The sequence below is a fragment of the Peromyscus leucopus genome, chromosome 1 (genome assembly GCF_004664715.2).
Source record: "Peromyscus leucopus breed LL Stock chromosome 1, UCI_PerLeu_2.1, whole genome shotgun sequence".
In the NCBI taxonomy this organism is placed as follows: domain Eukaryota; kingdom Metazoa; phylum Chordata; class Mammalia; order Rodentia; family Cricetidae; genus Peromyscus; species Peromyscus leucopus.
Genome location: NC_051063.1, coordinates 14,021,398 through 14,034,214, shown reverse-complemented (window position 1 = coordinate 14,034,214; position 12,817 = coordinate 14,021,398). Strand labels below are relative to the sequence as shown.

Below are 12,817 nucleotides of genomic sequence, written 5' to 3'. Positions count from 1 at the left end.
TAAAAATTGCATGACATTTCATCTTACATAAATAATAATGACCAAAATAAAATAAAATAAAAAATGATAGCAAATGCTGTCATGGACGCACAGAAATAAAGTGACCATAATTCACTGTGGGTAAAATTGAAACTGATCCAACTCCTGTGGAAATCAGTATGAAGAATTCTCAAAAAGCTAAAAGTAGATTCATTATATCACTCAGCTATTTCACTCACTGGTGTATACTCAAAGAATTCAACATCCTGCTACTTGCTCAGCTGTGTTCATTGCCGCTCTATTTGGAATAGGTAGAAAATGAAAACCTAAACAGCCCTCAATTGATGGATGAATGGTGAAAATGTGGCACATAAACACAATGGAATTCTCTTCTGATGCTGTGATGATTTGAATGAGAAAGTCCACCATACTCTCCTATGTTTGAACTCGTGGTCACCAGTTGGTAGAATTATTTGAGAAGAACTAGAGGGATAGCCTTGTTAGAGAAGGTGAGTCTCTGGGGTGGGCTTTGATGTTCTTAAAGCCCACTCCCTTCTCAGTTATCTCCTTTTGCCTACCCCATGGTTGTAAGCTCCTGGCTCTGGATCCAATGCCATGCCTTTCTGCCTGCTACCATGGCCCCTCCCCTCATGGTCATGGATTCAAACTTTGAGTATAACCTGGAGTAAACACTGAAACCACAAAGTAAAAAGACCCATGGAGAAGGAGGAGGAAGGGGAGGAGGAGCTCTAGAAAGGGGGGTGGGCATAGAAAACAGGTGTTGTGAAGGTAGAAATAATAAAAATTGGGGGACTTTAACTGGGGAGGGGGAGGGGTGTAATACAGAAGGAGAGGGAAGATGGGGAGACAAGTGACAGTAAGAAATTTGAAAAAGCCACAATGATGTGCATTATTTTATGAGCTTACTTATGAACCAAATGGTCTCACAGCCTACCAAGTGACCATTACAGAAATTCACTTGTCAACATGCAGAGAATAAGTGGCCACTGAGAGTCCAGACCCAAATGATACATCTGCAGTGGAGACTATACACCTGAGGCTCTAGGGAACATCACAGAACAGGAGGAGAAAGAATGTAAGAGCCTCAGGACCTTTCCTGTATAAACAGCAGACAGGATGTCCGCAGGAGTATCTGGATCCTGTTAGGCTTTCCTGTATAAACAGCAGACAGGATGTCCGCAGGAGTATCTGGATCCTGTTAGGCTTTCCTGTATAAACAGCAGACAGGATGTCTGCAGGAGGATACTGCTCTGTATCTGTTTGAGTTATCATGGCATATTCCTGAGCCTGTAATGTTAAGTCTAGGCCTTCGCATTCCCCCCTTCACAAGTACCAATGACAGGACTTAATCATGAGTCCTACCTGTCCAGAGGTTCAAGGGTATTGGGATAATCCTGCTGAGCAGTCCAGATAATTCTGTTCAGTGGGTTGTGGTTCATGCCCAAAGTCTAGACCAATAGTTTCAAAACAATCACCTTGCCCCTTCTACCCAGTCCCAAGTTGCCAATTTCCAGCTTGTGTTTTTTTCCTATAAAACCCCTCTACGCCTGGGCTCATGGCCGTTGCCACATTTCCTTCCATCTGTCATGTGGCGGCCCAGGTTGAACCTGAATAAAAGGACCCTTATGTGCTTGCATCGAAAAAGAGCCACAGGACCAGGATGCTGGATTTGAGATTTTTGTGTTTTGTGTGACATGGAAGCAGTACTCCTGAAATCTCCATGATATAGTCCCTAAACAAGAACTACAAACTACATTAAGATAACTACAGTTGACATGACTACATAAATGTAGGAAATTTCATAGATGCCACTTCTGGATGAAGGTCTACAGACAATCAGAGGTTGCTGAGAGGGAAAATCTCTCCTCTCTACAACTATCTCCTGATAGATGATCCAATCCCAAGTAGTAAGCCTTAAACACACACACACACACACACACACACACACACACACACACACACACACACGGTGTTGCTATTGAATGTCCCTTGTATATACGTATATATTTACACAAGCAGCACTAAATAGATTCAGTAGGTTGTATACACACATATGTACATACACGTATACATGTATATATACATATATATGATATATAAATTATATATATGTGACAATGCAATAATAAAGAAATAGAGGTCATGAATTTGCTAGGGAGTGGGGAAGACACATGAAGAGTTGGGGTGGAGGAAATGATGTAAATACCTAATTGCATATGAAATTCTTAAAAATATTAGAAATAAACAAAATAATATTTGAAAAGAGGAGAGGCTCCCTTTCCACCATGTAGGCTAGGATTGTCTTCAGGGACCCATCATGCTATCTGTCTGTGGCACTGGGCCTGTATTCTTCTCTAAGTCCCCACCATACTGTTGCCTCTCTGTCTGCCCATGGCAGACAATAAACTCTTCTAAAAAGCTCCTTAGACCCCCATTATCTGTCTCAATGTCCTTTCAAACCACCCCTGTCCCATCCAAATTTATCTGAAGGGGCAAAAGAGATGTGGTGTGGAGTGGGCTGACTTGGGTGGGTGACTTGAGTGCCACCAAGGGCCATGGTGATGTCTTAGCCTCGGCTGCTGCTGGGGCCCATGTCTGGGTTCATGGCCCTGATGCAGCTACCTTTTGTGTTGGCATCCAGGGCTCCTGATACCACTCAGGTTGACAGGATAGGGCTGTACAGAGTTTCTCCTGTACCTCACTAGTTGCAACCCTAGGGAGAATTGGTCCTGCCCCTCATCGGCTGAAGCACCCAGGAGAGAGGATCCTATACCTTGCCTGGGCTGTACAGTAGAACTGACCCTGGTCACAAGGGCACAGGCAGATTGGCCCTGAGGGCATGAGAATGGGAGAGCAGGTCACATCTGCCATGCGGTGAGGGAGAGATGCCTCCTCTGTCCCCTCACCACCTGCAGCAGGTGGGGAACCACACCCTTGCCCCTCACCAGCTGCAGCACTCTGGAGAACAGGCCTTGTGCCTCTCCTGGGCACCACAGTAGAGTTTGACCCCATAGACAGAGGTATGAATGAGGCAGCCCTGAGGAAGTGAGAGGGGCATAGCTGGTACTGCCTTCCTCATCTGTGATGTAGTGGTGGGGGCGAGGGAAAGATGACCTCCTCCCCTTACCCATTGTCCCCAGCTGGCAAGGGAACTCACTCACCTCTTTACCAGCTGCAACACTTGGGAAAGCTTGCCCTGCATCTCATCTGAGCAACACAGCAGAACTGACCCTGTTGACAGGGGTGGGATGAGCAGCCCTGAGATTGTGAGCATGAGAGATCTGGCCCCGCCCATCATCTACCATATAGCAGCATGGGTGGGGAGAGATATCTTATCCCCCCCCCACACATACCTGAGGCTAGTGGGAAAGCTTATCCTGAGGTCAAAAGAGCAGGAGAGTGGCCCCTGCACCTCACCTGGGTAAGGCAGTAGAGCCGACCCTATTGGCCGAGGTATGGGTGAGCTAGCCCGGAAGTTGTGAGCATGGGAGAGTTGTCCCCACTACTTGTCTGTTAGGTGGAGACATGGTCAGGGGAGAGATGTCTCCTTACCCCTTGCCCCTCATCACCTGTGACCCTTCCCCTTACCAGCTACAGCATCAGGAAAGCAGGCCGTGGTCCTCACCGGGGCAGCACGGTAGATCTGACCTCGCTGGTGGAGGTGCAGGTGAACTGGCCCTGAGGATGTGAGCATGGGAGAGCTGTCCCATGTTATGTGGAGGCATGGACAGGGGAAGGATGCCCTCCTCCCCTTTTCCCTACCACCTGTGGTGGGCAAGGGAGTTGATCCTCCCCCTTACCAGCTGCAGCACTCAGGAAAGTGAGCCCTGTACCTCCCCTGGGCAGCAGAGTAGAGCTTACCCGATTGATAGAGGTGCCAGAGAACCTGCTCCGAGAGTGGGAGAGTGGGAGATCTGGCCCTTTTCCATGGCCCACCGCCCCTCACTGTCTGTGGCGGGTGGGAGAGCTGGCCCTGGGCTCCTAAGAGTGGGAGATCCAGCCCTTTTCCATGGCCCACCGCCCCTCACTGTCTGTGGCGGGTGGGAGAGCTGGCCCTGGGCTCCTAAGAGTGGGAGAGCTGGCCCTGCTCCTCACCAGCTGCAGCACTCTAGGGAGAGTGGCCCCTGCACCTCTGCTGGCCAACATAGTAGAGCTGACCCTGATGATGTAGTTGTGGGAGAGCTGGCCCTGAAGGCACGAAAGCAGGAGAACTGGATCTGTCTCTTGCTCTTTGCTGCAAGGGGTGAACTAATCAGAGCAATTCTGGAGAGCTCACCCTGAGAACAGGGGAGAGCTGGCAGGCTGACCAACCCTGCAACTATCCAGGCCCAGAACCAGGGTTATAAATTGGCCCACCCCCAACATCCAATCCATCTATGGTCTGCTGGAGCACATGAAGGGGCTAATCCTGAAGACCCAACGCTGCAGGACCTTCACTACACAGGGCAGCAATAGGATACCCAAGAAGACTCCTAGGGAGGGCCCAGCATCAATTAGTGTAATAGAAACAAGAGACCTCCAACCAGACCAATGGACTCTTTGCAATGAATACTTGCAAGTAAAGATATATGGATAAAAGTGTTTACTGTGTGACTCACTGAGTCACACTATAGTTTCCATGATGAGATTGAGTTTTTCCTGTTTTTTCTCTTTTTTTCTTAAATTTTATTTTATTTTATAATTTAATTTTACTTATCAGTCACGGATTCCCTCGTCCTCCCCCCTCCCCTCCTGCCCCCCACCTCTCACCCCCCATTCCCATCTTCTCCAGGGCAAAGACTCCCCTGGGGATTGAGTATGAGCAAGAAATGTTGAGACCAAGATTGGAAAAAGCACAGGGACAAATATAGAATTAGAATTAGAAAAACAATTAGCTTTATGTTCTCACTTATAACTCATGTCACTGGATACCTTGGTACTATAATTGGTGTTAGAGTTGGGATTTTATGTTTGACATATAACACCTCATAGCTCAGAGGTATGTGAAAGCTGCCTGAAGATTAATCATCATATATTTCTCTACAACCATCCATGAAGATGGAAAAGAAAAGAGACTTTGAATCCTTGTTAAGAGTTTAGTATTATGGGGCTGAGGGTGGGGCACTGAGCAGAAGCTTTCTCCTTAAAATTGAAAATGTTCCCTCTTGGAGAGAGGAAAGAAGGAAGCTCATAAGACTCAGGCAGTAGACAAAACAGACAAGACCAAGAAGTAAACCAAACTAACAAATTCAGGAAGTGCTTGACACTTAAAAGAGTCACAAGTCCCCTCCTCAAGGTTAGAAAAACAGTGAAAAGTTGTTGGGAAGGAAATCCAGTCCTGCTAGGTAAGTTTCCTGATCAGGGTACTCCAGGGATGTAGCTTTTGAGAGTGGCCACCTTTGCTCATGATATGTCTCCCCTTAAATCACTCATGCCCTTTTTAGTGACCCCAGGAAATTTACAGGTTGACTAAGCTAGACCTGGGAGTCGTCCTTCTTTGTCATCAGTGTCTTATCTGGGATAATAGACATTTATTCACCTCTTCCTAGGAAAAGTCACACAACGGTGGCACTGGCACTGTACTCCAGTTAAATCTCTACTACTTCTTAGTTAAGTTACTGCTTTAGTTACTGTTCTGTTGCTGTGGAGACGGCATGACCAAAGCAACTTAGAAAAGAAAGAATTTAGTTGGGGGTTTGTTTACAGTTTCAGAGGGGGAGTCCATGACCATCAGGGTGGGGAGCAGGCAGACAGGTCTGAGGCTAAAGTAGCAGTTAAGAGCTTATATTTGATCCATTAAGCAGGAAGCAGAGGGTGAGATTGGGTCTGGAGTGGGCTTGTGAAACTTCAAAGGCCACTCCCAGTGACACCTCTCTTCCAACAAGACCATACCTCCTGATCCCAACAGTTCCAATAACTAAGGACCAAGCTTTCAAATATAGAAGTCTATGGGGGTGGGGGTGGGGTGGAACATTCTCATTTAAAAATCACAGCAGCTGCCCATAGGCAGCAACTTTCTTTTCTAAGCTACAGTGTCCATTAGTAAAACAATGTGTTTATGACTGTTTAGAATTCTGTAAAGGCTACCTGTAGTGGTGCTAAGTTGACTGATACTTAGCAAGAAAGTGAAAAGAATACCTTATATTAAACTAAGTAAGAGAAAAGGAAGAAAAAAAATCTATGTTTTGAAATGATCAAATACTTTGTAGTAATGGGTCAACCAGTATAATTGGTCAGTTCTTATCTACTTTGTTGTAGATAGCACAGACCCTGGAATGATTAAACTTGTCTCCAGACTGAATTATCCTGAAAATGGTGAAATGTCCAAGAAGGAAATTTTATCCTGTCCTGTGTACCTGCTACAGTCTGGGCCAGAGAGACAGGGCTAGGAATAGTGTAGGGAAGCCGCAAATGCAACCAGTCAAATGGAAATGGTCCTTCCCTATGTACAGCACTGTGTATTAGGGTTGTTGGCTCAGTGGCCAAAGGGTCCTCCTTTCCAAACCTTTTCATTGGTCTTGGCAGGAAAACAATGTGCCTTCTTGCATTTACCATCCTGACTACTTTCTAGATCTGAAAACTGGCTCTAAGGAGAATGTCTTCACAAATGTACTCCAATCAGTTTGGAAATTTGATTTATTCTGAGGCCTCTTCTCATTGGCAAGGCCCCAACCCAACTTCTCACTGTCCATGTTTTAGTGTGATATGAGGACAATGGTGATTATGAATAAAAAAATAAGTGAGAATATCAGCATCCAGAATCTAGAAAACCCTCAGTAAATATTATAACATACAGCTGCCACTGCCTGAGGCAATGTCACATTCTTAGGTAATACATTGTCCTTTAATATGATAATGCATGACACAGCTTATAATATGAGAAACCTCACATCATTTCCTATTCCTAGGAAGACAAATGTGATGCCAATTTTCATATTTAGTAAAATGCTATGGGTTATATGACCTTTGTTCTTACTTCTGCAGATTGTCAAATCCAATAGTTCTAGTTTGAATAGCAGCATAGTGATTACCTAGCAGCTGTCCTTTTTTCTGACAATGTGGAATACAAATGAAGACAATGTATGAGCAGGAAGAACATGAAAATAACAGAAGAAAATGGAAATATTAAATATGAGAGAAAGAAAGAGTAGCAAAATGCTTGAATGTTTCTACATAGCAAGAATGCTATGTACTGCTGAGGTACTGCTGTTGCCAATGATGTTGAATCCAGAGCTGTAAGTAGATATGGTACTAGAGAAGGAATGGAAGATGCTGGCTATGCCCAGAGATGCCAGCAAGATAGATGATGAATGTGGTGGTTTGAAAAAAAATGCCCCCTTAAGAGGAGTGGCACTATTAGGAGGTGTGGTTTTGTAGGAGCAGGTATGGCCTTGTTGGAGGAAGTATGTCACTGTGGAGGCGGGCTTTGAGGTCTCATATATGCTCAAGTCACTCCCAGTGTCACAGATCACTTCCTGTTGCCTGTGGGGTCAAGAAGTAGCTCCTTACTGGGTGGTGGTGGTGCAGAGGCATGCAGATCTCTGTGAGTTCGAGGCCAGCCTGGACTACAGTGTGAGAGAGTGAGATCCAGGACAGAGAAACCCTGTCTCGAAAAACCAAAAAAAAAAAAAAAAAAGCAGCTCCTTTTCCACTCTCAGCTCCTTCTCCCGCACCATGTCTGCCTGCATGCCACCATGTCCTGCCATGATAATGGACTAAGCCTCTGAAACTGTAAGCCACTCAGTTAAATGTTTCCCTTTCTAAGAATTGCTGTGGCCATGGTGTTTCTTGACAGTGATAGAAACTCTAAGTAAGAAAAATAAGGGACCCAACAGTGTGAATGAAGAGAAGAATTTGTAGGACCTGGACATGGTTGGAGCTCTGAGACACAGGTGTCCACCTGGAGGAAGACAGAGGGGATTGCAGAGAGGAGGTGTTTGTGGTCTAGCATGCAAGTGGCCCCAGCACAGCATAAACCACTTTAACAACTGGAATGAGAGGGGGAATGTGGCTTCCCTCTCTCCAGCCTTCATCACTCACATAGCAGCTTATTTTCTTATTATATTGGGCATAACATTTGTTTCTTATTTGCGTGACAAAAATTCCATATGAATTTCAAAGATTTTGGCATAAACATGTAGCTTTTATGAAATTAGCAGTGATTCCAGCCTAATTAAGTTGTGTGATTGAATTAAAAAAAAAAAAAAAACCAACACACACATACACAGAGACAGAAAAAGAATTGCACATATTTGAGGCCCCAAAGAGAAGTCTACACAAACTCAGGCATAGCCCCAGGCTGAGTCATTAACCAAACTATCCTTGTGGAAAAAGAGTATTTGGGGCAGTACACTGGAAATATAATTATAGGCTCTTTTCTCTATCTGGAAACAATGAGTGTGGTAGCACTTTTGTGGAGACCATGACCATTGGAACATTTGTGTTGGCAGCATATAAACCAGCTAATTGATTTTAAATGTTTCAACTCTTGTTTTTTTAAATACCATTATACCACGGATATGGTATGTTTAACACATACATATGTTGCTTTCAGATGTCTGAATTTTGAGCTCTATTTTGGTCTTTCCAAATCTAATAAAAATCTAAGAAACTATCAAAGAAGTGTGCACAAAACTTATCTACACGTTCATAGAAAAGCTGTAGTTTATGCTTATTTTCAAATGAAAGTAAGAAAAAAAAGAAGAGAGGGAGGGAGAAAAGAAAGGAAGGGAGATTGGAGGAAAATAACTGCCTTTTCTGCACTGGGAGAGTACACTGAAGTCACAGAATAATTTGCAATGACAAAGGAAGCACATGTTTGCCACATGTGCTGGTTAGTTAGAAGGAGGAACCTCCTCTGAAGAATGGGCCAGATCAGATTGAATTAGTGTTGGAGGGTCCAGCTTACCATACGTGTGCTGGGATGTATAAGAAAGGTAGCCAACTGTATTAGGCAGGAGGAAGAGAACTGATTTCATATACATATACATTATACATATACATATACATATACATATACATATATACATGTAGCTAGAGTTTTTCTGGTCCTGCCTGGCCCACAGTCAGGAAAAATCTCTCTAACCCACCAGTCCAGACCCAACCAAGTAAACACACAGAGACTTACATTGCTTACAGACAGTATGGCTGTGGCAGGCTTCTTGCTAACTGTTCTTATATCTTAAATTAATCCATTTCTATAAATCTATACCTTGCCACGTGGCTCGTGGCTTACCAGCATCTTCACATGCTGCTTGTCATGGTGGCGGATGGCAGTCTCTCCCCTTTCCAGCCTTCTGCTTCCCAGAATTCTCTTCTCTGCTTGTTCCACCTATACTTCCTTCCTGGCCACTGGCCAATCAGTGTTTTATTTATACAGAACAATATACACAGCATATACATGTTGATGATGATATAGTAAATATATGAATTTACTATAAAGGGAATTGACTATAGTGGCTTACAGGCTACTGTCCAAGTAGTACAGCAATGACTGTCTCCTGAAGGGAAAGCCAAGGATCCGGCTGTCCCATTCTGCTGCTAAAGTCCCAGAGACATCCTAGAGTACTGCTGGCAGTACAATGGCATCCTGAAGAAGTAGATTCTAGCACCAGTGAAGCAAAGTAATGCCTCAGGAACAGGGTAGATGAACTTGCTAGTGAGAGAGAGGACAGAAAGGCAAAAAGCAAAGACTTCCTTTTTCCATGTCCTTTTATGTGGATCTCACCAGCAGGGGTGGCTAAGATCGGGGTGGGACTGCCTGCAGAATGATCCAGGCTAGAAAATCCTTCAGAGCCGTACCCAGCTGCTTGAGTTTTAGTTAATTCTGGATGTAGTCAAGTTGCCCATTGTTTCTTCTTTTTCCATTGTTATTTGATGGATTCAGTGGAACACAGCACTTCCCAGACCATTATGATCATCTATACTTTGTATCTCTTTATTGGTTCTTTTCTGTCTTCACTTAAAGATTCAAGAATTTTCCAAGTTCAAAAATACGTGAAATCAGAAATAGTGTCTAGTCTAGTCTGTATGCACAGCATTGGACACAAGAGAAAGCTATTTTAAGTAAAAGGTTGGAGAGGTGCCCCTGAAAGTATTTGCCATTCTTGAAGAAGACCTGGGCTTCATTTCCAGTACCCACATGGAAGCCTAGACCAATCTTTAAGTCTAGTTCCAGTGACTCTAACACCCTTTTCTGTTCTCCACATGAACTACACGCACAGGTTGCACATATCTACATGCAGACAAAACACTCATACATAAAATAAAAATTAAAACAATACGATTTAGGTAATAGGTAAATTATCAGTTGACTATTTAGGTGGACAAGGATTAAAAACAGGGTAAGAGCTATATGCTGAGCTGTCCCACTTCCATGGTTCTTTCCTGTCAATAAACACGTTGGGATCCTCAAGAAGTTCTGGTCAAAGTCTGTGGAGCTGCCTGGAGTGCTGAGACAGTAGCTAAAGTTCCCTAGATTATCATATACATTTGAGAGCAGAACTAACCTCTCTAGAATAAAATGCTGACAAAAAAGTGAGCAACTGGGGCATTATTTAAAATTTCCAAAATACACTACTAAATATATTCAATTATAGATATTCTATTAGAATCATTACAAAACACCGTAGTGTTTTTTATTCTATCTGTGTGTTAAAGGAAAATGAATGAAAGTGCCATAAAGAAAAAGGCTAAGATACAAAGTAAAGAAACTCCAACACTTTTGTTTGTTAGCGATCATGTCCTGACCGAGGGCAGCATTGAGCTGTGCTGTGTTAGGTGTGATTCCCTCGTGGTGCAAAATGCTTAGAATCCTTTTAGTGGGCTTATGAAAACACAAATACAAGTAAGCAGGTGGATCATTAGGTTTTGTGTTTTAGCATCTTGGCATCAACATTTCCATGATTTGTTTTTCAGCTAATCTGCTTTTAAACAGACATTAGGACAGTACATATTTTTAGAAAATTTCTAGCTATGTAAGAAGGCAATGCGCTACTTATATTGGTTTCTGATGGACACGTTTGTAATTTATTTCAAAATGATTGATTACTTCTGTTGGAAGACTTTGACTCTGGGTTCATCCATCTTTTGATCTTTACCACCATCTAGTGGTGACACTGTAAAATTTCCCCTCCGTTCACATAGTGTCAAGAATCATAATAAAAACGCAATGGAACTAGAAAAACTGCTCTGTATCTTTCTAGGGTTTGCGATCTAGCCCAAGACACAGTAAAAATCATTTTTGGAAAGTATAAGACCTCTATGGGAAGAATGTGGTGGAAAAACATGAACAGGGAGAGAAGTTACACATTAAAATCGAAATGAATATTTATTATTATTGCATGTCTATTCGTGTATATGATGTGTGTATGCATATGGGACAGAGGTTGTGGAGGTCAGAGGACAACATGTTTAAGTCAGTTCTCTTCTTCCACTTCTTGGTTCAGGACATGTGCTCAGGTTGCCAAGCTTGTACAGCAAGGGCTTTTACCTACTGAACTATAATGGACTCTAAATTACATGTCCATATATGCACTACTGAAATAGAATACAATGATTTCTACACATTTATAATTTTTTCAAGAGGTGAGTACAAGCTTATGATTTTATTGTCTTCATAACAAGGTCAGCTTAGAACTGGATCACTTGGCCCTTTCTCTTCTTATCGCCTCCCAGTTCGAAGTGCTTGCATCTCTTAATAGCCAGCATCCTTTTATATCTGTAGTAGGGCTCAACACACTCAAGTCTCAGCACAATCTTCTTTGTAGTTTTAGCCTTTTTGCAGAAAATAGGCTTAGTCTGCCCACCATAACTGCTCTGTTTCCTGTCATAGCGCCGCTTTCCCTGGGCAAAGAATCCTTGCCCTTCTTGTACTGTGTCACTTTGTGGGGTTGGTGCATTTCTTGAAGAATGCTTGGCAGGTCTTAGGAACATTCATCATGTTGGTGGGAGTGATAGGCACAGAAAGAAAGATGCAAGGCCAGCAACACAAGTTCCACATTTATCATTTTTACTTGAAAATAATTATCAATAAATTCCTGTCTAGTTTCCGTATTTAGGTTTACATTGTGTGGTGTTAAGATTTTTAGAAACCACCTTTAATCCCAGCACTCAGAAGGCAGAGGCAGGTGGATCTTTGAGTTCCAGGCCAGCCTGGTCTACAGAGTGAGGTTCCAGGAAAGGTGCAAAGCTATACAGAGAAACCCTGTCTCGAAAAAACCAAAAAAAAAAAAAAAAAAAATTTAGGAACCACACGAGCTGTTCTTGTCATCACTTATGAAAATCATCACACCAATAACCAATGGGAAAATGGGAAGACAGCAAGAACAGCTGTACCAATAATTGAACTGGACATGAGCACAAGCAGGGCACAGGGCATTCAGGGTCTCCACAGGTACACTGTCAATTCAGACTCTTATTAACTCTGCCTAGAAGTCACCAATTTCAAGGGTACTTTGGCAGAAATCATTCCAAGCCTTGGATACGTACTTTCTGCTCTGAATACTCTTTGCTTCATACTGGGAGACCTATGTCAACTGCCTCTTGGATTCGCTGCAGACTGTCCTGTAGTTGGAAGGTTTCCTGTGTCCTGCCTGGCCCATGGTTGGGACAAATCTCTCACCTACAGTCCTGCAGCCTTGTATAAAATAATCACCCAGAGGCTTCTATTAATTATAACTGCTTGGCCATTAGCTCAGGCTTATTACTGACTAGCTCTTACACTTAATTTAACCCATAATTCTCATCTATGTTTAGCCATGTGGCTTGGTACCTTTTCTCAGTTCTGCCTTGTCATTTTGCTTCCTCTGTGACTGGATGGCAACTCCTGACTCAGCCT

At 43.3% G+C, this 12,817-nt stretch overlaps 1 pseudogene; it reads right to left on the bottom strand.

The window, feature by feature from the left end:
• Positions 1-11,610: 11,610 nt before the first annotated feature.
• On the bottom strand, positions 11,611-11,920 carry LOC114710765 (annotated as a pseudogene).
• Between the last annotated feature and the right edge of the window lie 897 nt (positions 11,921-12,817).